The 27,984-nt window shown below is 40.3% G+C and overlaps 1 protein-coding gene across 3 annotated transcripts in view; it reads right to left on the bottom strand.

Moving 5' to 3' along the window:
• The window catches only part of KIAA1217, a 240,377-nt gene that overhangs the window by 201,723 nt on the left and 10,670 nt on the right, over positions 1-27,984 (bottom strand). For 2 of the 3 annotated variants that reach the window (XM_083823623.1, XM_083823625.1), the window contains exon 1: positions 104-5,912. The exons of the other annotated variant lie outside the window; for it this stretch is intronic. The gene's annotated coding sequence lies outside the window, so the exon portion shown is untranslated. Of the gene's footprint in view, positions 1-103; positions 5,913-27,984 lie in introns of those variants that run through there. 3 annotated transcript variants of the gene reach the window in all.

The following is a 27,984-nucleotide window of genomic DNA, read 5'->3' as shown; positions in this document are numbered from 1 at the left end:
CCCCACAACAAAGAAGGTAAAATGTGCTATGTTTGCAATACAATGAAATTTCCAGTTAATAACAAGATGAAATCAAAGATTAAAATAATTTTTTTTAACTTACTGAACTATCATCCTCCTCCAGCAAAGCGTTCTGCACCAGCTATTAGCAACAAGAAGGGAATTTCCTCCTCCTCAGACTATTCTTGAAATAGATTGCAGTAAGTCTTCCTTTCCAGCCTCAGCCTTCAATCGCAAAAGGAAGCTACTCTCAATCTACAGGCAGGAACAACCTCAACAACTTTTTTAAAAAAAAAAAGACTCCCAAAATTCAGGCCACCACTTTATTAAAGGTCAACATCAACACAGACATTTAAGAAAGATCTCTATGAGCTGTTTTAAAAGACTTCCTACTGCAGAAACCTAAATCATAGCATAATGCTTACTTGCCATTCCTTTCAAGTCCGGAAGGCTCTTTGTTAAGATCACTTATAATAAGGAAACAAGTTTTCACTCCCTCTGTACGTGTAATCCTGTAAATAAACCAGCAACAGTTTGCAGAGGGCAAGAGTGGCCACATTGCCTTTGCCACGAATGTTGAATGAAAATCTGCAGAGCAGCCCCAAGTGCCCTGACAAAGGCTGGGGATTCACCCCGTGTGATAGGGTCAGCAGTCAGAAAACAAACAACAACAAGGCCCAGGCAGTCACAGCATCCTGACTTAACTCGACTCCAAGCAGTTAGCATTAATAGGCAAGGAAAGGGCAAAATGTTTACCAAGTGGCTGTATGAATGTGCACAGCATGGAGCAATCTCATTTCTAAGAACTCAATTAAATGGAAGCCAAATCAATAGTTATACCATATGCTAGACTCTGAGATCAACACTGTCTACAGCAGTGATGAAAGGTAGGCATTAGCCCTCTTGTCTGACTGCTGTGTTCAGTAACTGAGAAAATAGGGAGGTTCTTATTTGTTTGTTTAAAAAGAAGACACACTATTATCTGTCTCCTCTCCATTTCCTCAGCCTGGACAGATCCCTTTCTCTCTTAAAGGTTGAGGGTTTTGCTCAACAGCTTGCAAGGCTGTCTCTTAGAGTGTCCTCTGTATCATTAAAGGATTTTGGCAAAGAGAGACTGATCCTGCAGCCCCACTGAAGCAACCTCATCATCACTTACACTCTTAAGAAGGGTGGAAGGCCAGAATAGTCCCTGCATAGTCCATGCCTTTGCCCTGGGATTCTGATAATGAAGTTTTAAATCTCTGCTGTGCTACGAGCACTTAAGCCTTGACATACTCTTACAAGCACTCTTCTGTGAAGACTGCATTTTAAAAACAAGCAAACAAACAAAAAACATCTCTGCTACATTCCAGTAGCATTGTATGGGCAATCACAGGCATCCTCAACATCTCATGCCACTCCTGAATTTACCAGCCCCTTACATTTATTCTTTTCCCACCTTGCTATAGACTTGAGAAACCATGATCTAGGCTTTTATGTATTTATAGATGAGGCAGAAGAATTGCGAGAGCACCACAAAATCATCACCTTCCATGGAAACAGAGAAAAAGAAAGTCCTTCCTGAGGACCTATTTTCCTCCACCATGATCAGGATCAGGAAGACCTCTCTGTGGAGGCTTTATTCACCATATCAGCAGCCCAGGCTCCTCGTTCAGGCACTGGAGTTAGATGACCAAAAGTTGTCCTTGAGAATAGCAGGCTAAACTGGAATCCGTCCCTAACTCAAAGTCACAGTGTAACAGAATGGCTTTTTACAATACAGAAATGCAGATTACGGGCAGATGCTCCATCAGTGCGAAAAGAGTGATCACAAACCAAAACCAGAAACTTGGAAAAACAAAGCATGCAGGAAATCCAGAAAGAACAACGTTGGAGTTAATGTGTCAAAGGAAAGAGCTGAACTTGAAAGATACTCTCTATTGGGAAAAGTATGGAGAAATACAGGGAAAATATTTCCACAAGTTATCTGGCAAAGAAATCCTCCATTAAGAAGCAGGGAAATAAATTTGAGCGTGCTTCTGGGAGAAACACAAAGAGAGCAGAAAAGGCTTGACAGCACATGGCTACCTGCCATCTGATAAGCAGCGAGTGCTCCTACCACATAGGCAGAAGGTATGAAAACGCACCAATATACCCAAGTCTTGTCCTGGGAAGGCATGTGGCTACACTTCCATTAACACTGGCAGTGCTTGCAGCTCCCAAAACGTCAATAAAAATGGTTACAGATCTATTCAGTTGATGATGATTTTTATTTCATGCAAGAAAAAGGAGTGCCGTCTTGGACTAATTAGATTTCCATACCAAAATCCAGGTTCATCTAAATACCAGACTAAATGCTAACAGATGCTATCTTGATTTCATACTTAAAATCCGGCACAGCGGTTCCCAAAACAGGGTCCCAAGCTCCACAGGGCCTGTCGCAGGTTACTCAGGGCATTGCCAAACTGAAATCTCATTTTACAACATCCAGAAAGCATCCTTGGGGAGGTCAAGAGAGTGCAGTTATCCTCGCTACACCCACAGACTTTGCTTCTGCTTGGAAGAGGGGAGGAAGGAGAGTGGTGGCAGGGACCCTGCCCTGGTGTTCTTCATCCTCAGCCCACCCTTAAACAGGGCAGAAATTTCTGGTAGAGGGAAAAAAGCCTGCCCAGGGCCAGGTGGGGAAGGGGAACTGGCAGTAGCTGGGTCCTCTGCAGAAGTAACATGCACATGTCATTGGGAAGACTTGTTTCAATGATTCAGCTAATGCTTTTACCTTGGTTACACCATTCTTAAAAACTAATGTTTATATTTCTGTTTTTGACAATACTTAAGACACTGAGACCAAAATATTTTTACAGATTTAATTCTGTCTTCTAGATGACCTGAGCCAGATCCAAGACGTGCTTAAAAATTAGAGGAGGGAAGAGGCTTTCCCATATCTCTCAGCTGTCCCACCATTCCTTCCTCGTGCTTCCCCACCTTTTGGGCCTCTGTTGCCTGCTCTCCTGTCCATGGTGGCCCAGCTTCAGCAGGGACAGCAGGAGTCGCCCCCTCTCCATTAACCTGCAACCCGAGCACTGAGCACAACCCTGGCAAGGGAAGCTGTGGACAAAAATCTTAGTCAAAAGAGAGTCCAGTGACAAAGATGCGTGTGCTTCTGTTAGTTCTGTGAGGACAGCACAGGACCCAGACAGACCTCCTCTGGCACAGGGGCAGATTAAGAACACAGGACACGAAGCAGGTGCTCAGATCATTCCCTTGGGTTTAAGCCATTTAAAATGAAGCATGAGCACTATCACCTATCTTGGCTCCCACTGCCTGAACTAAACTGTTTGGCACCATGGAGAGGCCGGTAGTAAATCTGATCCTGAAGATACAGCAATTACTCAGAGCTGGAGACTTGGCATAGCAGCGACTGCTGAATGGCAGTAACAACATTCACTTGTTGCTGAAGACAACAACAAAAAGAGCATCCTTGTGAAGGATGAGAAGAGCATCCTTGTAGAGCTACAAGACTATCAGGAGGATATTTCTATAATATTACAATTATTTTACCATGTTAATATACCTTGTTAAAAATAAGGAACATTTGTCTGGCACAAGGCTGAAGCTCAGTAGTAAATGTATGATCCAAGAATACAAACCACGGATACAGAAATGGTTACTGAAGCTTCAGGAAAATACAAACAAATCACCTGAATTAGAATAGAAAGGCAGAATGGGCCCAAAAGTGGACCTTTAAAGGATATCAAAGTGAAAGAGATGTGACCCCTGAACTCATAATAGGAATTGGGGGAAAACGTTCATGCACAGAACCGCACAATCTTGAGGAGGGAGGATGGAGAAAAGAAAAAGTGTCTAATTGTAAATAAAATTAATATCCCCAGATATGGCAGGTCTGAGATGGATTAGAATTGGGACTCCTATTATAAATTCAACCACCGTCTCTGAAGAGGTGCCTCCCTGTGTGAGGCGCTCGCAGCAAGTGGGGCTTTTCAAATAGGATGGGCAGGTTGAATGCACAGGACACCTGAGCTATCCTACCCAGCCAGCTGCAAAAGCAAATCTGTGTTGATTTATTATTATTACTACACAGAAGTTTGCAGTGCTGTTATACAAAAAAAGTGTGGCAAATATGTAGTGCTCAGAGTCATTAATTTACCTCATGTGTGCACTAAAATACAATTGGAAAACGCATGGCTCCATTTATGCTGTTACTACAAAACTGACAGAAAAAGAGTTCTCTAAACAGAAATATATTATCAGAGGTTGGAAGCAGATCTCAGAGAAAGCAACTCAAGTCTTTAAGGGAGCAAAATCCAACTAGTGAGAAGTGAAGGAAGAAGCAGTCACAAACATCTAAAAATAGCAAATCCAGTAGGAAGTTCCCCTACAGAGATTTAATCTGCTATTGTACTCAGATCCTGGCGTTACGAGTTAAAATCTACAAGAAGCTATCATCTTTAATACATCATCTCCTTCCTTCTGTTCTTTAAAGCAAAGAAGCTGATTAAACATCCTGCCACACTCCGGTAACCTTAACAGTACATTTCTCCATTTCTCACTGTAAAAGGTCAGTCACATGTTAAATTGCTCTTCTTTGTGTGAATTTACACTAAGCACAAGACTAAGTCAATAAGGGTTGCACTCCTGGTCTTTCCAACAAACCAAGCACTGAAAAAGTAGTAGATTTCAGAGATGTTTAAAAAAAAAAAAAAGAGGTATTCTCACTCTTTTAAAAAGTTTGAATTTTACACTTCCCTAGTGAGGCTCCAGATTAACTAGTTTCCTACATTTCATTACAATATGAATCTCTCTCAAAGCATTAAAAGAGTGAACCCTGTTATCTTCATTTTGCAAAGCAGGTAAGGTAAGTATAGTGCTTTATAGTGGGAGGTCAAGGCATGGTCCCAAACAACACTTTTCAAGTCTTCCCTCTCATCTTCATGAAAATAAAAACAGACAAGGGACTTCTGCAGATAGTTACAACATCACGTAGTAAAAAATGCTGGGATAAGGCAAAGATATTCCCAAACATCTCCCTACACAGAGAAACAGGCTGGCTGGAGCCATTTCCACCTTTCCAGTACAGGAGATGTTTCACATGGTGAAGAGTAATCACTCTTTGCACAACAGGAATACTAAATTTTTGTCTAAGGCAAGGGGTGATGGACCAAACAGCTTTCTAATATTCACAATAAGTATGAAAACCAAGCTGGTTTCTGAGAAGGAAACTGGCAAATCTGGGTGCAATTCCCCACTGCTGCTGTCTGGGAGAACAAGGGGGAGCGCCTGGCCCCAGGACTGCGAGGCGCGCTGCATTGCTGCAGCTCCAGAGGTCTTACACAGATGAAAGCTGTGACACATTGTGCAATACCAGCAGAGTCACTGAGTCACAACAACCTGCAGTGTGGCAATATTCAGTGGACATCCACGCTCCAAGCTGAGTTTCACAGAATTTGTCAAATCAAGACGGAAGGCAGGACTGACCCTTGCAGCAGCTCCCGTGGTTTTATGTGCTTCAGTGACCTGGATGAGTAAGTGGATGGACTCCACGTTCATCCAAAACCTTTCAGCCCCCCTTCCCATCCCTTCTCATTAGGCTTTAAAGCAGTAATAGGCACCATGCCTTGGTGCAGTTAACTTTTCCCCTTGGTATATGTGACAGTAAGAAAAGGACAGGCAATTATTTACAGCTATCCATAGTTAATAGTGCACGCAGAACTCCTGATTACAGAGGAAGCATAAACCCCAACATCCCAGGATAAAAAGGCAATATATCACAATCTGAATACACAATGCACTTATCACTCTTGGTATTTGCATTTGCTAACCTTTGAATCTAATAATACTGCATTAATATTGTATTAATACAGAGGTTAAACAGAATTTCCTTTCTTTTGTTTTAACATACAAAGAGAAGAAAACAATTCTGTGTTGTGAAACAACTGGGAAAGATACTGCTGGAGCATCAAATCCCCTATTATTTTACAAAACAAAACAACACCCCCCCCCCCCCCCCAAAAGAATTCCTGAAGTACTGCACGAGAGGCAACAGAGCAGGCTGTTTCATAGTTTCATGGAATTATTATTCATGAATGTGAATGTAGTTTCATGAGCAGGCATGAGGGGGTACTGTCAGTGCAAGGAGACACGCTTTCTTCCCTTCAGTCACTCACTCCCAGTCCCTGTCCTTGCAAACCCCTCTGCAGCCACACATTGAACTGTGGTCAGGGAACCGATCTCTCCTAAAACGAACTTTTTTTTTTTTTAGTTATTATTAAAACAAAAACAAAACCTAATCTCTGTTTATTTTTCTGCGTGGGTGGTTTCACTGGAAAATATAACTCACATCGAGACTCTATAAGAAAGAAGGAAACGATTAATTTCAAATTGGGTTAAATTCTGAAATAGTGAATTAATGAAAATATTATTCCATACGCTTTATTGGAAAGCTAACTGTAATTTTCTCCACCAATTCCAGTAGCAATATGAATCTCTTTTTATGCTTTTAAGTTAATTTAAATTTTCTTTGATAGTGCCCCTGTTGGGTACACTTAAGAGTGCTGAACATAAGGCACAGCAGATAATTATTTTGCTCCACTTGGCAGATGTAGCCTACAGGTGTGCTGGTCCCACTACATCCAATCACATCTAGTCTCAAAGTGAAGTGGTTCCGAACCTGTTCAAATCGGAGTCAGACCTCTTGCTTCCCACAAAAAATGCAACCTTTTTGGCGCACCATATGGCAGCAATCCTGTGTCAATAACACTGTACAACGGTTCTTCAGAAGAGGAATGGAGAGCAAGTTCTCTGCCTGAAACTGAAGAGAGATTTATCCCACAAAAGTTTGCAACACATCATTACACAAACCGGAGGCCAGGGAGGACATCAGCACTCAACTGCTATGGGAACTTTAATGGGGAAGGGTCAGGGATTCGGTCTGATGTCCAAGCAAAGTGCCAGCTATAGCCTGCGCAATGCTGTCAGACAGACAACGCCATTTTGCTGAAAAACAATTAATTTGATGATATGAAAGCAAAATATTCTGCTATGAGGCTCCATTATACTTGGAGCCTTTGACCCTGTTTTATCCTGGAGTTCAAGCCCTGATAATCTCTGCGCTTGAAGCTCATCTTGGTGGATAATGGAAAATTCTGCTCCATTTCCTCTGGGACTTCATGCTCATTAGTCACAGCATACCAATTAAAAGCTTTGTTAGAAAACCAGAGGAATGTGACACAGCACATGTACAAACCAGGAAGCCTCATTCACACAGAGCATGGATGAATGGCTCTGTATGGAGAGCCAGGCATCGCATTAGCAGGTCGTGTGCATCAGCGTGCAAGATCAACAAAAGACGTGCAAGAATTTTTAAGTCAGCACTCTCAATAAGCAATGGATTTTCATTTTGAATGACGAGAGTTACAGTATTTCCCAACGCCTACACCTTCCTTCTAACCAAAGGTAATGTAAATTTTTGTTTAAGGTTGCGTTTTCTTACTTGCATTGTCAGTTTGGTGACCGTCTGGTAGGAAATTGCTAAACATAGCACCAGCTATGACCAGATTCTTCTCTTACCCATCAGAGGTGAAGCTGGGGTTAGTGCCATGGCAAGCTACTTATGAATTAGAATAACAACTAGTTTCAAAAGGGATTATTGCCACTATGAGCAACTGTCAAGTATCTGTAGCAGCAATTCTTAATTAAGGAAAAAAAAGGTCTCAGACTCAGCGTCTGTGCTCTGATCATGCAGCTAATAACTGACTCCACCTCACTCAAAACAAAAGTGGGATTTAACACACAGATTTATTTTTGCCACCGTTTATGCCACGGATCTAAGTTAAACCATTTAATACGGAACTTGAAAAATAATGGTCGCCTATAGCTACAAAAAAAAAAAATCAATTTGTTACATTTTGTTAACTCCTAATTCTGTTGCAGCATTTTCCCCACAGTGAACGAGCATCTCACCTCTCAGGAGGTTTTAGGGTTAACAACTGACACTGATGGCACGCTATAAACCTCGCAGAAGCAATAGCTCTTCCTTTCAACTTATATTTTAATTTCTACCATTCAAATGCAGCACAGGGGTGATGTTTAGCATATTTCTTATATTATAGACAGCATACTTTGTAAAATATTCCATCTGTGACAGAGATGATCACATTATAAAAACTGCAGCATGAGCGATGCGTCACAGAGAAGGTATTCCTGAAGGATAAGGGCATCTTATAAACTCTCAGAAGGGCCTTCAGGGAGAGATCTGGGACACGCTGGAGCAGAGTGCTTGTTGAAGACAGTGGACGCAGGCCCTGTGCTCTTTGCCTCTGCTCCCTTGCATCCCCTCGTTCCCCAGCAGAGCCCACAGCTGCCCCTGTTCAGCACCTTCCCTTTCCAACCACTTCTGTCGTTGCACAGACAACTAGCACAGGGAACCCATCCAGTGAAAAACTAACCTACTAACAAATAAATAAATAAATCATTGGGTGACCAGCTCTCAGTTGGACCTTACTAATGTCAAGCTGTACAATAACTGCCCTCCATGTAACGAGCTCCAATTATGCCCATGCGCCTGGCTCCTATTTGCATCAGTGCATCCTTACGTCCTTTCCACTCAGTGGCAGTAACCCACATGGCTGAGATGGCTGTCACCTCTGCCGGACCTCCATGGCCCCTGCTCCAGCACAGCAATCAGGGCCCTGGAGCAGGATGCGGCCAGCCCCTGTCCTGTCTCACACAGCACCGGGAGGCAGCTGGGGGAGACGAGGGGAGAAGAGGTCCTGTCTTTCCAAACCTGAGCATGTCCAAATACATGTCCTTGGCCCCAACAGATGCTGCTCTTTGTTGCTTTATCACACACAGGACTGGCACCTGGGAGTTTCTTCACAACTTGCATAGATGATGATGCCGCCTCCCTCCTCAGGCGTCAGAGGAGCAGTGCCAAGTAAAGCCAATGAAGATTCAAAGGAAAGATAAGGAAGCTAAAATTAGTTGACAGGTCATGTCCTTCTGCCCTCCAACCTCTCTCAGCCACCTCAGCCAAGACCTTCTCTAAGATAGGCTGTATTTTCCTCACGTTCAGGTCTGATGCGAAGCCGCTCTGCCAACAGTGCGCTTGGTGAAGGTAGAAAGACAACATGAAAAATCAAGTGACAAATACCAAGCTTGTTTTATGAACTCAGAGAACAGGATTAAAGTTTCTCAGATTTTTTTTATTTTTTTTATTTTTTTTTTTAATTTTCCCTGCCAGTTTTCACAGCATTTTTATTACAAATCCACATCCTGGTTGGGAGATGTGGGGAGAAGGCAGAGTAGAAGCTCTTGAAAATGTTCTGTGGTATCTTGAACGCAAAGACCTAAGAAGTCCTTGGGATAACACCCAAGGTTTCCTAACACCTCCTCCCCCCATCCCCAGTGAAATCCAAAATAAATTTTGGATTCTATTTGCTTCTTGGATGTTGAGCATTTAAGTTGCAGGAAGGTAATATTTCTACAATTTTTATTTTGTAACTCTAATGTCTAGATATTTTTCATTTTTCCTTAAGTCAGAGGTTTTAACCTACTTTTATGATTCTAAGATCTTGAACACCAGGAGAATCAAAAGCTGGAAAAAGACATGAGATTTTTTTTCCATCAACACCAAAGACGGCTTACTTAAAACAATGCATTTATGGGCTCACATTCATAATAAAATAAATTAATGAGAATGTAATAAAAATGTGAGTGCTCTTCTACTTTAAAAGTCATAATCATGGTGTATTAAACAGCTGACTTAATTTTCCTTGCCCAAATGCCTTTTGTTTTGGATCAGTTTGATGGCTGCTAACACCAGTACTAATGTTAAGTAGTTCAGGAAGGCAATTTTCTGTTAATGTTCGCCAGGGCAGGTCACACACAGTCTCTCTCTAAAGCAAAGTATCTGCTCTTTTATTACTCTAATTTTTCATGTTGCCTTTCTACTTTATGTTTGATGAATACAGCTGAAAGTAAAAATTTAGACCATTATCTTGGGACAGCTATAGTCTCATTCAGTGACACATGAAACATATTTTCACTTTAAATTGAATTTTTTTGTAGAGACAAAATAATTCAAAAACAACTGATATGTGCCTATCCCTCTAATCATGTACTTTTTTAAAAGTGGAAAAAAATACTCATGAATGAAAGGAACAGATCTTCAGGACAAAATATTGGGATTTAGATAATTGCTTACAACCCCTCCCGCCCCGCCAAACCACTACTAAAAAAATAAAATCTGAATGTATATAGACATGCTAAACTAGTTATTTATCCATTTTCATCATCAAAAAGGTGAAAATAAGTTTCAGTATATAAAACACATGTAAAATCATGAATTAGCAAAATAACACTTTCCTGTGAAGGGAAACTGTTTTACATGTTATGTACAGCAGCAGAAATCCAAAGACAAAGTACTCGCAATTTTCTTGTTAAAATAATCCAGAGTTTCCAATTAATAAACAAATATAAAGCAACTGATAGTTGTTTTTCTTTCTTTTTTTTCCACTTTTTTTTTTCCCCTGTAGGGGAACCCCTCAGGGAGTTGTGAAATCTTTTAAACTTCTTCATAATATATGAAGAAGAAAATATCCCTCAGCTTTTACTAAGAATGCATATATGTCCAACGGCTAAAAATTTAACCCATCAGAGAACCACCTTGCACCTTGAACGCGTCCCTTGTACTCCCAACAACACTTGTCCTCACCCCTCTCATGTTGTATTACAGCAACGTGAGGACATCTGAAGCAAAGTGAGAGAGGCTCTGAAGCTGTGTGTTAGTGTCAAAGGAAAACACATGGAGGATTTTCTGCTGCTGCCTCCCCATGGAGGCACAAATTCAGGGGGGGTGAGGAATTTACGTATCGGGGATGTCTGTTCGCAGGTACCCAGCGCAGGAGCCACATGAGGAAGGGATGTGCTCCCATTGCTGCTTTGCCTGCACCCTGCAGTCACATGCCTGTCCCTAAGCGGTGCTCATCTCCCTCCTAACATTTTTCGGTTCTTTGCTTTCCTAATCATGTTTCAGTTTAGAGAAATATATACATGTACATATTGCACCTAGAGTCTGTGCTTAGCTGTTTGTTCCTCTTCTTTCCTGTCCACAGACCTCCATCCTTCCCCTCTATCCTTATCTGAGATAGGCAGCTTCAGGTTATACATGCATTACCCTGCAAAAGCATGGTCTGGAAAATTAATTCTTGAAAGGATTAATGTTTTGTTTGCTTGTTTGTTATTCCCCTCCTATTGCAAATATGTTTCTGCTTCTGGAGACTACATGTGTCAGTTTATACACAGGAGGGGCCCTGGCATATGGGAGCTTTTACCTTCCATGCAGAATGAAAGGTGCCCGCAGCCCAGAGCAGGAATAATTCTAATTACAAATGTAACACGGTCTGTCATGTTGATACAGCTGAACTCTCAGAAAGTACACAAAACAATTCTTCTTTATAATAATAATAATAATAAAGGCTTCTGCAGGCATTGCCCTGCTTTTAGTGAGGGATTTTTCTGCCCTCTGTTCTTTGCAATACCAGCCTGGCCATCTGAAAATAAAGGAAATTTCTACCAATCATTTTGACTCATTTTAAAATGCTGCATATGCTGCTTTCCTTTATGTTTTGCACAGAGCTGAAATCACATGCAAAGGCCTGCCCTTCAAATGCAGTTATACAAACCAGCGGGAAAGTCTCCCCTTGACTGCCTTCGAATGTATGGTGCAGGGCCATGGAAACACTCCCAAAGTGGGCTCTCTGCTTCTGTTCTGTAGGGGCTTGTTCCACCATCCCACACCGGCATCCCACTATGTGCGAGAATCAGTCATTTTCCTCTCGAGAAATCAGATAAATCCCCTCCCCTCTTTTTAAATTTTATTTATTTATTTATTATTCCAGAGGTTTCTTCCCTACCGTCACTCTCCTGTCTCACACATTTGCTTTTCTGGTTCTTGATTGCCTAGACCAGGGTCACAGACAAAATTCACCCAGCCTTTTTGGATGGTTCTCTAGAGCCGCCAACTTTATATTATGCAGCAGCAGCAGGGAAAAACGGGCAAACCTCCCTCTCCGCCTTATTTTAGCAAAGATGAGATCTTCAGACCTCCACAGCACTGAACCCAACTGCATTATTTCTATAGCTACTGACTTGGCCATCAAGAAGCTCTAACTTTTCACCCCCAGGACGATGTTCACTTGTTCTCAGTGCATACAGTCAACCAGGGGAGTGGTCAATACCACAGAGGAATATATTAGACATTAATGGGGTAGACATTAATGATAAAAAGAAAAACATGCATAGCAAAAAGGAGAAACAGTGAAAACTGAAACCAGACACAACACTGCAGACAGGGAAAATAAAAGCCTTTTACAATGGGGAGAATAAGAGGTGAGAAAGCTGAGGGAGGACAGAAGCAAAATGAGAGTAACATGAAATAAAGCTAAGGGAAAAGAAAACACGACAACAGTGAATAAAAATAAGACCTTTTAATCTTGAATAGAAGACAAACTTTGACAGTCTGTGACTTGTGCAACCACAAATTTTGTTATATAAACCTGTTTTCACAAGGTGATGCTGAACTGGATACCTCACTGGCACCAAATTCTACTCTTGAGGCTTGATTGTTCAGGGCCTACCTATGACTATGTGATTCTCATACAGGAAAAAGGCAAAATGGGAAAGTTGTAAATTCACATATAAAAGACAAGAATTTATTTTGCTTACATTGAGGAGTGTATTACCAAAAAAAAAAAAGTTGCATTGCTCAAGTAAACAAGCAAACAGCAAAGCCAGCAATTGCAGTTTGCTAAGGCAGTATCTCTTCCATTTATAAATTCCAAAAAGGAAATATAAATCTTCAGATGTCCTTCCCCTCTTCCTTTAGGGGGCTTTTTAAAAAACAAAAATAGAACATAATACTTGAACTGTCCCACTTTTGAAGTTGGAGCTATATAGTGCATCTCCCCATTCTGACTACTCTCCCAAGTAAGAATTTGCAGTCTCCCTCAGTAATTGAGCCTAAGTGAAGAAGATTTAAGCTTTGATAATGACTGGTGAATTTCAAATAGTTTGGATGAGCAACCCCCAAAACTTCAAATGAATATTCAGATTTCATTCTGCAGTATGGTCTGCAAATTGAGGATAGAAATCTCAGATGATAGCTATCTTAGATCTCCTCCAAGATCCTTAGCATGCCCTAGTTATGTCTAAGCAGGAAATAACAGAAAAACACCAACATATGTAGCTATGCAATGCAGAGATGGTTGAATATTCAGAATTAAAGAGAGGAAAAAGATTCAATGACCACCTAGCCTGGTTCCCACTTAGCCACTGGATCCCCATTTCAGCTGCACTATATTAAGTGCGTCAAAAGAAATGCAATTGAACTGATGCAACCAAAATCCTGTAACTGTATGTAAACTGTATAACTGTAACTGTATGTAAAACAGGAGTACTCACTTGCAGAGAAAACATCAGGATAGAAGGAGCATAGCAAAGTGAGGAGCTTACAGCCAGTTCATGCCACGCATTAGCAGTCACAAAGCCAACACTGCAGCAGGAATCACCCCATTTTGTGAAAATGCTCTCTTCTAAACAAGATTACTGGTAACAGCAACAACATAACATTTCCCTGGGATCCATTTCACAGAAACACAAAGTCACAGAATCACTGAGTCTGAAGTTGACCTCTGGAAGTCATCTGGTCCAACCTCATGCTCAAGCAACAAGCCAAACCTGCTAAGTCTGGGTAAATTATCATCACTTACTTGAAACGAGTTGCATTAAAAAAAAAAAAAAAAAAAGGAAAAAAAGACAAACGAAACACTTAACCCAGTGCTCTAGTCCCAGGAAAACATTGGTGCGTTTTTATCTTTACCCTTAAAAGGCTTCGACCATGTATCATCACCAAGGACAAACATTTTGGCAGAGGGAGAAAGCACACAGCGCGCCATCAAAGTTAAAGATTTGTTTTTGCTCCCACAGTTATGACTTACACATTTCACAAAACCAACAAACAATCTGTGCTATTTCAGATATGGATCTCTTCCATCTCAATGGGACTTAATTCCTTACCACTGAAAAAGGAAGCCCAAAAAAACTGAATAACTGAAGTGACATTATACAAAGCATAACCTCAGGCTGACGGTATTTTTATGTGCATTGAAGGAAAGACTGCATTACTGAGCTAGACCAAACGCCATTTCCAGCAGAAACCTTTCATTCTTATGTGCTGCCGTGAGGAGGGTTACATTACATAGCACTGCACTGAGCCCATTTATACCATTCTATTTTTTTAATCATGCTATAAAAATAATCAGTTCAGCTACTCATACTAATCATAGAAATATTAATACAAGACACCAAATACTCTTTTGCTGTGAGATTTTCTTCTTTATGCTAATATGGGAGCCATAAAGTTTATGCTTCCCATAAGTTGCAAGAAATTGTATTTTACTGCAGAAAGCTAACATCAAAAATAATTACTGTTATAAACATACAGCAAAATACAGTCACATTGGGCACATATCAAGGTTTTATGTGAAAAAATTAGCACAATTCCAGCTGCTGTACAGTTTTGCTTTTTTGAGATGTACAATATGACAAACACTTTTACCAAAATAGAGAAAAAATGTTCAGAAAAAAAAATGTTTAGAAATAATAGGTAGGTGTTGCTTTAACAAAACTATTCACATAGTAAAATGTGCCAAATTAAGACAAGCCTTCCCATACAAGCAAAATTCTGGTTAAAAATCAAATTTGATGTGTAATTTCTTGAGATATATGATCTATATAGTCTCTTCCTCCATTCTGAAGCCAAAACACATGAATTTCCTAATTTATGAGAATATCACCACACTACTTTTATCAGTATTATTTTAAATAGTATTCTCCTCCCATCTTTGCAGTTTTTCTTTTTATTGGTGAGAGAAATCCTTTTTATTACCAAATCCATTCCCTGTAGGCACTACATCACACGCTTCCCCCCCCCCCAAATCAACACAGCTTCACCTAAAAATTAGTCAGGTGCCTCGTGCCACCATGCTTCATATTCGGTAGCCTAAGTTTCCAGCTTATGGATTCTCAGCACCCGTTTGTAGTTATTTCTTTTTGAGCTATAATATTATCTTTTATATACAAATCCTTCTATGGACAGGACAGCAATCATATTTCCTCTCAATTTTCACTTTTTACACAGTCACACGAAACAAGGACTTTAATCTCCTATCATAAACCAGTCTCTCCATTCCCCAGGTATCTGGAAACCTGCCTTTGCAGCATTCTAGTTCGAATTTATTTTTCTTAAGTGTATGTGGCCACACTGGCAAGCTTGCAGATGACACCAAGCTAAGTGGTGCAGGTGATACCACAGAAGGAAGAGATGCCATCCAAAGGGACCTGGACAAATTTGAGAAGTGGGCCCATGTGAACCTAATGAGGTTCAACAAGTCCAAGAGCACATTCTGGTGGAAGAAAAGCTTGACATGAGCCAGCAGTGTGTACTCGCATCCCAGAAGGCCAGCTGTGTCCTGGGCTGCATCAACAGACGGGTGGCCAAAAAGGGTGAGGGGGGTGATTGTGCCCCTCTGCTCTGCTCTTGGGAGGCCCCGCTTGGCATGCTGAAACCAGGTGTGGGGCCCCCAGCACAAGAAGGATGTGGGGCTGTTAGAGTGGGTCCAGAGAAGGGCCACTAAGATGATCAGAGGGCTGGAGCACCTCTCCTGTGAATAAAGGCTGAGAGCGGTGGGGATGGCCAGGCTGAAGAAGAGAAGACTCCAGAGGGCGCTCATTCTGGCCTTTTAGTACTTAAAGGAGACTTACAAGAAAGATCAAGAGCATCTTTTTGCACAGACAGATAGTGGTAAGACAAGGGAGAATGGTTTTAAACTGAAAGAGGGGAGATTACATTAGATGGAAAAAATTCTTTTAGAAGGAAATTATTTCCTATGAGGGTGGTGAGGCACTGGCACAGGCTGCCCAGAGAAGCTGTGGGTGCCCCATCCCTGGAGGTGCTCAAGGCCAGGCTGGATGGGGCTTTGGGCAGCCTGGTCTGGTGGGAGGTGTCCCTGCCCATGGCAGGGGAGGTGGGACTCGGTGATCTTTAAGGTCCCTTCCAATCCAAGCCATTCTTTGATACCTTGTAAACATCCTAACACTGCCATATATTAGAAGATCCATGATACAGTCAAATTTGTCTGTTTTCCACAAATGTATCACTCTGATGGCTCAATTATCCTATGATTAACACTCCAGTGTCTTTTCACATAACCCTGGTACAACCTCACAAGTGCACAGCCCTGCACTTGTCACACTTGTCACAGCAGCCTTTCATCCCATTTGCAATATTATTCCACTTCAACTGCTCATCCCATTTTTCCAGCATGAAACTCCAATCTTTAACACAATCCTTCTAATAACTTGTGTCATCAATATATATACAGTTTTTGCAATTTTTTTTTTTTTTTTTTTTTTGCGGTAAGACTACTAATGAAAACATGTTTGAGTAATCCCATAATTGGTCATTGGGAACTGCTTTGGAGACCTTTAACCAGCCTTCCGGCTCCACTTTTGCCTCTAGTTAGCTTTTTGATCCTTTTCCTCTCCTTTATCTGATTCTTAATTCCTATTTTAACAAATAATTCTCTACACAGCAGATGACAAATACAGTATTTTGTTGAAGTCTGTATGGATTTCATATATGTTATTTCTTCTGGTTAGAAAACTAACTATCTGTTTAATTAATATCATCTGAGACAGGCATGACCTATTTGTGGTGATCCTACACTGTATTTTAACTCTTTTGTCATGTTTTGTGTATTTTGGTTAGTCGTTCCTTAAAACTTTGTACTACCTGTCTTTGTATACTATTTAGAGAATATTAATGCTCTTTAACTGAGTCTTTTATTCTAATTTAAGTACTATTTTTAATTTGTTCCCACAGGTAATACCAATTCCTGCTGCGATATATTTATTAAAAGTATTTACTGTTAGAATTGAAACTTTATTTTGCAAGTCCTTGGACGTGGATTATGTGGTCTCTTCTGATTTAAAGAATTACATAATTTAAGTTTTGCTTCCCCCTGGAGGTGAGAATTTCCATTTCTACATAATCATTCCTATTAGCTACCCTGAGTTTGTCCCAGGCTTGATATCATCATTAAGATTTGAGAAATGTTACCTGTTACAGCTAAAACATATTAATCTATGTAACTTAATGTCAAAATTTTCCTCTTTTAACACTGACTACATTTTCATTCACACTGACTACACTTCCATTCTTCTACAATTTTTATAATTTTGATTTTTAAAAAAATGTGACATCTTAATTAGGTGGACTCTTCAAAACATGAAATTCATTTCCATGTTTTCTGTTTTTTTAAGATATAGTTCTCTATATTGGCCAATCCCATTTCCATTTCTTGCAGACTCTTTGCTTATGATTAGTATTATTTTTAGGATGGTTATTTATCCAGAGAAATGTTTTTTTTGTTTGTTTGTTTTACAATATATATTAATTGCATATATGTATTAATTCCAGCCATTGTTCAAACCTTTGACCGAAGATGACATTTGTGCTACTAAACAGTAGCCCCTTTAATTTCAGATTAATTACCTATGTCTGCAATTGCTCAGATATTTGTCTTTGGAAACCCAAATGCTTTACAGATCTATGATGGTTTCTGACATTCTCTCCCCATCCGTTTTCCTACCAGTCTTTGGATTACTGGAACACTGATTCAGTGCAACTATTATCCTAGTTTTTCTTCCAAATGATTTTGATACCAAGAGGTTCTATGCTACCCACTCTGTCCTATCTCCCCTGCCTCAAAGATTTATGCCATTAATGCAATCATCCAACTAAACCCACTTGCCACTGCAAGCTTTCCTGGGCACATTGCCATTTTTTGTATAACACCTCTTCTCCCTTCAGCATCAATAGCATTCCGATTCTCATGCACCTGCCTGGATCTTTACAATGATCCACCAACGCTTCCATGGTTTACATTGACCTTACCCAAACTCCCAGTCGGATGTTGTGGGATCCCTTTGCTAACTGTATCTTTACTTCACAATCTCTATCTGCAGCAGGACTTTTTCTTTTTTCTTGCTAGCTCCCACCTAATAATATTGTTCCTTTATCCACTTCTGTAGTGTCATTTATCCAATTTTAATTTCCCTGTGCCCTCAAGGCTTGTACAGGCATCACATGGGTCTCTTTTGCACTTTCTCCTGTAGCCCATTTCTTCAGCTTAAAACTACTCTCATCAATCTCATAAAATGAGGAAGCTGCATATTGTCTACCCCCTGACAATAACCTTATTTTGTTTCTGATATATTATGATGAAATAGCCCAAAACTTTCTCCATTGCACAGTTCATTTCTCAACCCTCTCATGTCTTTAAGCTCCTTGTCTAGAGGCTGACAGACTCCACTGGAAATTATCTCAGTCTCCCCTCCACCACTTCCCCATCTTTTCACAGTCACTCTCGATCTGCTCCAACAGGAGTCTCAGTCATTCCTCACACAAAATAACATTGGTAAGGACTCTTCTCATTCCCTTCTGGCTTCTTTTAGGATTCAGGTAGTTTATGCCTTTGCAACCAGCAAGCTTTTTGCTCTCTAGATTCCCCTCTAGCATTCCCTTCTGCAGGTAACCCATAACGATCACAAACTAGACCCAACATGTCCTTCAATTTGATTAGATAGCCATCCGACATGTAGGAACTCATCTGGATGCCTGTGCTCATGTTTTTAATTTGGTTCCTAATTTAGTTCAATGCACCTAAAATGCTGGCAACAGGGGACAACAGTGAATAATTTTAAAACAATGGTTCTATTAATATACAGCAATTATTAACATTTTAATGTATTCGAAGTGCCATTACAACAGATGCACAGGCCAAGCCAAAAATTCCTATCCTCCCCTTACTTCTTTTATTCATCACAATGGCTCCAAGTCCAATTACTGCCATTTGTCAATACTGTCATAAAGAAACTCAGGTCTCAAACTATTCCTTCAATACAGTCTCGACTTTATCAGATGTAATTAGCTCTACAATCCCAAAGCCTTCTCCCATCTCTTGTTCTCCCAGAACCTCAGGAATTCTTTGTCTTCTTCCTAAAGTTATTGTCTTTAGAGTCCTAGATTTCCCCTCCTTATCTATTTAGCAATTCTATTCAATAATCCTGCATAACTATTCCAGCAAAATTATCTATTACCCCCTCACCCAAAACAACCACCCAGCTCATGATGCACTTTCTAACAAGACGGTCTGTAGGGTATTTGGGTTTCCAAAGACAAATGTTTGAGAAATTGCAGACAGTAGATAATTAAGCTGGGACGAAAACTGCAGGCACTACTATGCAAAGCAGGCATGAATGTCATCGTCAGTCAAAGGTTCAAATGCATGGTATCACCTCACCCTTCAGATACCTCAAACTGGGGCTAAGAGAGAAATTCTGTACTGCCTGATTCTAAGTATCATTTCACCTTTTTTGATATAGTCACACTTTCTACTGTTTACTGTCCAAAGTACAACTCCTTTCATATTTTGAAACCATTTTGATCAACTGAACTAAAAATACTATTTCTTGCATCTGGTAGGGCTGGTGTGTCCCAGCAGCAGACACTTCAACATAAACTCAACTATACTCAAATATGTTGTCAAAATCCACATGGTACCAATGTAACCATAAAAACAGAACAGCACAAAACTATAGAACACTGAAACTTTTTGATGGGAAATTTCTACCTGCCAAATGCAACTAAAACATCGTGACTAATGCAGCCATGTATTTTCCAGTTCTGCTTCGATGCAATACTGTGAACTTCCCGCAATTCTTCACGAACCTTAGAGTATCCAGAATTTTTCTTCAAGCTTAAACTTTTAAGTTGTACAAATATGCTAGATATCAGCTTTCTTTTGATCTTACCGTTTAACCATTTAACCTTTTTTTCAGTTTTAAAGGTTAATTTTAAAGGTTCATTTAATGCAATGAATACCAAAAGCTCAAAATCAGAGATCAAATAAAAAAGAACCCAGCATATACACACTTTAAGAACATTATAATTTTTAAGCAGTTTAATCATTTTGTTGACTCTGTCTAACAAATAGCTTTTGAACATTTAATGTTGGCAGCTCTCACTGGTGTACTGCTAGAACCACTGATTTTTCTTGTGAAATTTCTTACGAGTCACTGTCTCACACATCTTGGTAACTTGAGTTTAAGCCAAAGGTAACTCTGCCCTGATTCAGTTCCCAGACATTATAAGTGTCTTACCAAAGATGATTCATTCTGGATGAACACCAGGCTTTGGGCAGACCTTTAGAGCCCTGCAAGAGTCAGAAGGAAAACCATTCCCACTGCACAGGTTAGTAATTATGTTTGGATGTATCATAAACTGTACACCTTGAATGAACAATGAAGGTCACCATTCTATAATGCCTTTAAATATACATTATTTTTTTTTCTTTTTTCTTTCTCTGCATTTTATAAATACAAACCTACAACGTTTAATATTGGTTTGATTCCCGGCAGTTTTAGTGCCGCGTCTGAATCTAAAAACACTGAACTGCTGAGAGTGCCCAAAGCAGTACCACAGCTACTTGTACAGTTTCAGAACATCCATTTTAATGAAAATAGCCCAGCTCACCAGCTTGGCATCGAGACACCCTCACACTTCACATCCAAGCTTTATGGCGGCTTTCTCCGTACACAAACCAAGATGAACCACAAGCATTCTTTCAGCAAATACCAGTAGCTCTCATTCCTTATTTTCACTGAAGCTTGGAAGGAGACAGGATAAAACCAACCCATCTAACAAGGAAGCGTTCTTCAGATCACGTATGTTACTCTAGCACTCTGCTCAATCCAAGGAGCAGCTTTGACAGAAAATGTATTGCTCCCATTGCTGGCCCCAGGAACACCATTTTATCTTAGGACGAAAGTGCTGCAGAGAGCCTACAAGATATACAGCAGACAGCCAATACATTTATGTGGCCTACATGACTCTCATTGAACTCCAATTGTAGTTTTACTTATAATTAAAGCAGCCCATCACCTTCCAAGGCAAAACTCTGTTTTCAAACTGCTCAGAGCAAAATCCTATATCTACAACGACGTTCCACAGATGCTACGCAAAAGTGGAGTTTCATTTAATGAGTTACAATTTTGCTTTGCTACTTGGCTATTATCAGACTAGAGGGGCCGAGGAGGTGACCTCCCTAATGATTTCTCAGAGAGTGTAGATTTATAATGAGAAACTAGAAGAGTTACCTTCAGATACATCATGATGACTTGTCCAGATACAAAATCTATAAGGCATTTTGCACCATGCTGCAAATACCAGAACTTCATCATAGCAGGGAAGAACATGCTCCTCCCAAGCACTTATTTATTTTCAAGTCAGTATTGCAGTATTCATCGGTGAATTCAGGGAGACAGAATACCCATGATATTTAGCTGAAGCAGTTTTTAAAAGATGAAAGGAACATTCTGCAGGATGCCTCACAGGATGCAATTCCTTTAACAAATGGCATGTCTGGCTTTAATAAGTGGACACATTTCTTTATATACTGCAGAAACAGTTAAAAAGGGTTTTCTTTCGAGCAAACATTTTGGAAAGAGGATGAAAGAAATAATAGAACCTTTTAAAGTAACGCTCACATTACCATATTAAGAGGAAATCTTTCATAACATACAGCCACTCTGTTAGATTAGCCAAGTTGCAATTTAAAATCTAATGTTAGAGACAGTAACCATACCCTAAGCCACAGCGTGTTACATTGTTGTGTCACTTTGAGCATGCCAATACGTTGTTGGCCAAAGTTATTTACTATCATTACACACACACCTGCTAGACAGCCACATCCTATAAAGCATTAGTGTCCTCATCACAGCTCGCCCTTGCAGCCCATCAATCGTCCAGATGAGACTGTAGCAAGTCGAACTCAGGCTGCAGCCATCACTCACTTGCTGCCCAAGGGATGCGACACAGAAACAGGACTTGGCATCCCTCAGCTGGTGCAACGGGTGTGTGCAGCCATCAGAAGGTAGGAGAGCAAGGGAAGGATGCCTTCAGCTCCTAACCTCACAGCAGGGCTGAAACAATGCTAAAGTGCCTGCTAAAGACAAATGAAAGGTGTCCCAAGTCTTACAGATAGATGAAATAGAAGGGAGAAAAAAGAAAAACAACAACAACAAAACAAAAAGAAGCCACGGATGAATAAGTAATTGCATTACTCCTGATATAGAAGACTTTTATTAAGGCTAGGAGAAACCACAGTCCTGGTTTGCTATAAAGCAAAGACTACAGACTCCAAGTTGCTTGTATGCTGGGTCCAAAAATTTGTCTGGCAAGTGAATATTGGAGTAATCATTTAAGCTAGCTGGTGAAAGTCACTGTTCCTCCCCTCCTTGCAGTTGGTTGTCCCAGGATACATGAAGACACATCAAAGACGGAAATCCATTTTTTCTTTTAATATTAACTATGACCACTTAATGGAACTGCTGAATAAGCATCACTTCAGCTTAGTAAAACTGCCTGATAATTAACAACGCTTATGAGAATGTTTAGCACCAGTGCAGACAGGATCCAATTAATGCTGCATTATTTAATGAACAATATTTTCTTTGGTTGTTTGGGCTGTTTTGTTCTTTTTAGAACTGAGAAAAGCTGTGACAGCATCATAGAACTTTCCTTCTGGAAAATATATAAATATCTTGCTTACCTTTCTCTAGCTACCAGGCTCCCAAGGGGCTTAAACACACTGCTGATTCCACTAGGTTTGCCAGTGATAAGACCACCTAATATAACAAATGGTGGGGGTGTTTGCTTTCTTTACTTCAAGTCTATTTTAAGTCCAGTTGTAGTGAGCTGAGAAAGTAGAAAAGAAAAGCCCAGGGCTCTGACGAACGTCTTGCAATCCTTGGAAAAAGTGAACATTTCATTTTTTCTCATGATTTAGAGAATCAGAGCTGAAGTAGTTAGAATCAGTTTCAACGTTGCTGAATATGTTTTTTAGAAAATCACTTAAGACTAAATAGATAGTAGCATCAATTTCTGTAGGAATAATTTTGTGATCATTTAAGATAGATTTTACACAGTATTTTAGCATCTTCTGCACAAGCATTAACAGACATTTGTTCAGTTTTTCCATTAATGTTGCCTACAATGTGTATCAGTTTACCTTTATAGATTTCAGAATCCTTTATAAATCCTGACTGTTCAGAACCCTCAAGGATTTAAGCCATATATCAGCACGGTGAAAATAAGATGCAGATTTTGCCACTAATCATGACTCAGTCAGAATTCAGCTTCTAATGAGTTTCCTAACACACACCTTGTCTTTCACATTGCCTTGCACTTTCCACCCAACCCTTGTCACTGTTGGAGTCCGCTGACCTGGCAATGAGCACTCTGCATCTCCATATTAACACTGCCTGCAGGTCACCCCCTTCTACCTTCACCATGTGTCCTCCTGGCAGCTACAGCAAACGTATGTGTGGAAGATGATTCAAACTGTAAGTGAATCTGTACCTGTTTTTAATGTCCTCTAAGCAAGCATTCAGATGAAAAATAGAAATGAACCTATTCAAAACCTTTTCAAAGGTTTAATAAACTCTCCTTAAATAGTCCTGCCACAATCTAAGTGATCTTTCATCTCATGTATTAGCTTCTCTAATGATGCAAGAATATCAGCTGGTTGCATTTCCTTATTTCAACAAGATACGGTGTGCCTCCTGAAGAGATAAGGACACTTGGGCAAACTTCATCTCATATCTCTCAGAACACTGTCTGAGAAGCTACTGAATGCTCAAGTTCATCAGCTGCACATCGTATCAGCACAATTTTAAAATTATCGGTAAATTTTGGGTTTGACTTTCAAGTAAGTAGCTTGACAGGGCTTCTGCCTGAGAGATGACATCTTATCAGAATTATTATATAAAATAAATATATAGAACATATAGGATATAACGATCTGAGCTGTTACATGCCTTAGAGCAGCACAGAACAGCTCCAGCTGTCAAGGGTATGGCTAAACTCAATGTAATGTTAAGCACTACACAACCTTCTGAGGAAGATAAAAGACTAACTGGTGTTAAGACTGCGTGCTTAAACATGCAGAGATCAACAGTGAAAATTAAGGCTGCACCTGGTGTGTGCTGCCAATATTTTCCCGGAAGGCTTGTAAAAATCTTTACCTTGTCACCTGTAATAAGATTCCTGCTTATGGACAAAAAAGGGAAGAGACTAAAGAAATTCACAAATTCATGTGTTTAGTTTTAGCTTAGCACTCAAATTTTAACTCCTGTGTTGCTACTAAGAGGAAAATAGAGAAATGATGATTAAATTACTTTTATTATTATCATTTAAGTACTATCAAACATCACTAAACTATTACTGCAGTTCACCTCTGTGGGTCTTCACAAGCCAGCTGGGATGGAGTGATGCTCCATATCACACACCAGGGAAGGGGTCTGGAGCTTCCCATGTTTTCCTCCCTAAAGCTTTCAGCTTTGTGCTGGTGGAAATGTCCCTCTTTTGACAAAAGAAGATTTTCTGTATTTTCAGTGTATTTTAGCTGACTAAAAAAAATAATAAAAAAAATAAAAAAAAAATGTAATCCATGTTAACTGTAAGTTTTCAAGAAGTTTTCATGCAAGGCTGAACAGGAGTTACTAAATAAAGAAGATGACTACAGACCACCATTTTTATCTCTGGGTATAGATTTAGTACATGAGTAAAGGGAGAGATCAAGGCTATCACCACTGCCCCCAATTCTTGAAATAGGAGGATATAGCTAAATGAAGCTCCTAGATGATTTCAGAGAGCAGCTGTATGGCATATTAGATGGAGAGGGCAGCCCTTAATGCTCCCATAACAAGCAAGAAGATCAGCGTTATGTACAAGGAGGTCATGTCAGTAAGGCACTCAAGGGGATTTCATGCAGCTAGGAGCTCTACAGAAATTTTTAATGTACACTGTGTTAAAATAACTTGCCAGTCAAGCAGGAAGGAATTGTTTTGCTTGCTACAAACCATACAGCTAACTAGCAGCAGCTGCCCTGATGCTAAGTATGACTATTCCCTAATTTCACCGGTTGTGATGACAAGCATGACAGTGGACTAATTATCATCACTCCCCAGAACTGTGTTGCAAACTTCTAGTGAAGACAAGTTTATAAGAGCATGGAAGACAAACAAGAATATGTACGTTAAGTTAAACTTCTCTTTGCTCTGATTTTCATTATATTCTGACAGCAGCAGCATATGAACACATTTTTCATGGAGAAGAACCTGTGTGATTGATAAGCCTCTGAGCTATGAAACTACAGTTAGCTTACCTGACGTATTATTTGCACTTCTATTGACATTATATGCAGCGATACACATCAAACTGATGATATTAAAAAAAGAAACACTATGAAACAAGAAACCATAAGGTTCATTTAAATACTTTCCCTCAGACAACAGGAAAACAATATCTTATTTTTCAGCTGAAATTACCAAGTCACTTTTTAACCTCTAACTATATAAAGCAAAAAAAATGTTAATTTGATTTCATGATTAGGTATGCAACCATTCTGTAAACTTCTGAGAATAAAATAGTAACATTTCTGTATTTATCTTTTAGTCAGAAAGCTTGGGATTATAATGAAAAAAAATCTAAGGATTCAGTTCTAGAATTATTTCAGTATTCTTCATTGTGTTGCACATTATACCTCCATTGTGATACATAGATTAACCTAATAGAAACTTTCTGGAGCAGAATAAAAAGGAGAGTGAGAACACATTGCAGCCTCTGATCATTTGACTTTGTGGGTCTCATGGAACTCAAGAACTAAGTCTAGCTGTGCCTTACAACTCATGTAACTTGCACAGAAATTAAGCCTCTTAGCTTGAGATAATCTGCATTCAGTGGATATACAAATCAATTACAAAAGCCTGGGAAACAGGCTTATTCTCCACCTTTTCTTAAGCAATACACAGAGCACCCACTTGCCCCGTCAGTTCTGCATTTTACATGCTTAGTCATCAGCAAGCAAGTTAGTAACACTGTTCTACTAACAACCATCTCCCAACCACCTAACTCCAACACGATATTTACATGACAATTACTAGCACCACCATGTCTCCCAGAGACTTCCATGGGAGCTGCATGCGTTCACCCAACTGCATGTAGGTGACATGTGGAGATGTACACCACAAGCTCACTCACAGGGACTGGCTCAAGCAATAGGAAAACCACTCTCCAGAGCAGAATCTGCTTGGTTTATGCTTATGACTTCTTCCCTATGGGTGACAGGTTGTTGTCCCTACCTGCCTCCAGTCATATGAAGAACAAAAACCCAAATGAAACAATGACTGGGGCTTGCTTTGACCTCTGGATACCTGAACAGGGATAGCAGCAGCCTTGGTTGAAGGAACTCCTCCCTGGTTATGATTTCCCTATGAGCCCCACTGACCTGGCAGTAAATAAGAGATACCTGCAGACAATTCTGATCCCACTCACCTGTGGCCAAACGTCAACAGCTCCACCAGTCTCTGTTAGGGAGTAACTGCCTGTCACTGCCAGATTTCCTTCCTCTGGTGAAAACCTGCCATTAGCACTGGCTTAATTTTGGAAGACAAATACGACAAAGCATTACACAGACATATAAAGGAAGGTTTTTGGTGTCAGAATGACCTATTTGAACCATCATTCAAAGCAGCACAATTTAAATAATTTTCTTGACCCTAAAAGATTTCTGGTGTTGTGTAGAGAAATCTTTTCCTGTCAGTTGCCTGATTTGCCCAAAAGTTACAGTTTGCCCCCACACCTCTGGTCCAGTGGTGGACACCACAAACCATTGCTGAATGTGGGACTGAGAGCTAGACAGCCCCATGAAGGAAGAGCTCAGGGAGTGCTACCAAGGTCAAGATCGGCATTTAAAAAAAACCATTAGCAATTCAAGCTCAAAAAACAGGAAGCATCATTATCCGAACTGAGATCAAATGGTAATAGAGGAGGTAAATCAGCACAAAGAGCTAAGCTGGATCCCATAACTGCTTACACTTTAACAATCGGAAACAAAAGGAATGAGGTGGCAGATGAGTCTCAGTTAATTACAGACAGCGTACATGTGGTCAGCTACAACAAGCATACCACAAAGTGAGATGCACAGGCCAGAAAGCAGCCATATATAACACAGGAACTTACATGGCTTGTGCACGAACTGCATACATGGTGTTAACACTGCCTGGAATGTCCAGCTTGTGGATAAGGTTGCTTATCACACATTCATTTGTAAATCCATGTTACAAAATAGTAACTGATAAGACAGCACTTGACTTGTTAGACTGGAAGTGCTTTCGAGGGAGGCCAGACTTTGGTTTCAAACTGCTGGATTAGCTTTAACACCTTTAGTTGTTATTTGCTCACCCACACCAATGCTTGGTAGTTATCACACTGACATAATGAAAAGACATGAGTCTTGAATGAAGGGTCATGTTAAGCTTTGTGACTGGAAAAGCCTGAGTAACTGGGGTCCCTGGAAGAGGTGAGATTTGAAAGAGCACTGGCTGGGCACTGACAGCCACACATAACAGGACACAGGGAGCATCTTTGGCCTGGCAGAATATAATTTCCAGAAGATAAATCTGCATCCTCAAAAGAAGGTGATGCACATTCCAGGTGCTGACCACCAGCTCAGGCTGTGCAAGGTTATGGCCAAGATGCAGCCAGGTAGGGAAGCTCCTTCTGAAATGTGTTAGCCAGGCAATGCCCAGCACGTCATGCAGTAGGGCTGCAGTCTCACCTTCTTGGGTAACCTTCCTCTCCTGTGTCTTCCGACTTCAAAAGTTTGACTTAAATTTGTACCAACAATTGAACTGAGTCTTTCTCAGATCTAGATGCAGCAGCTGAATCTGAGTTTTGGAAGACAGCAGGTTGAGGAGGTCTCTCTCCAAAGGTCTTGCTGCCCAGGAAGCTGCTGGTTAGTCCAG

The sequence above is a fragment of the Anser anser genome (assembly GCF_964211835.1).
Source record: "Anser anser genome assembly, chromosome: 2".
Lineage (NCBI taxonomy): Eukaryota > Metazoa > Chordata > Aves > Anseriformes > Anatidae > Anser > Anser anser.
Note: the sequence above shows the minus strand (reverse complement) of the source record. Positions and strands in the feature narration are given on the sequence as shown.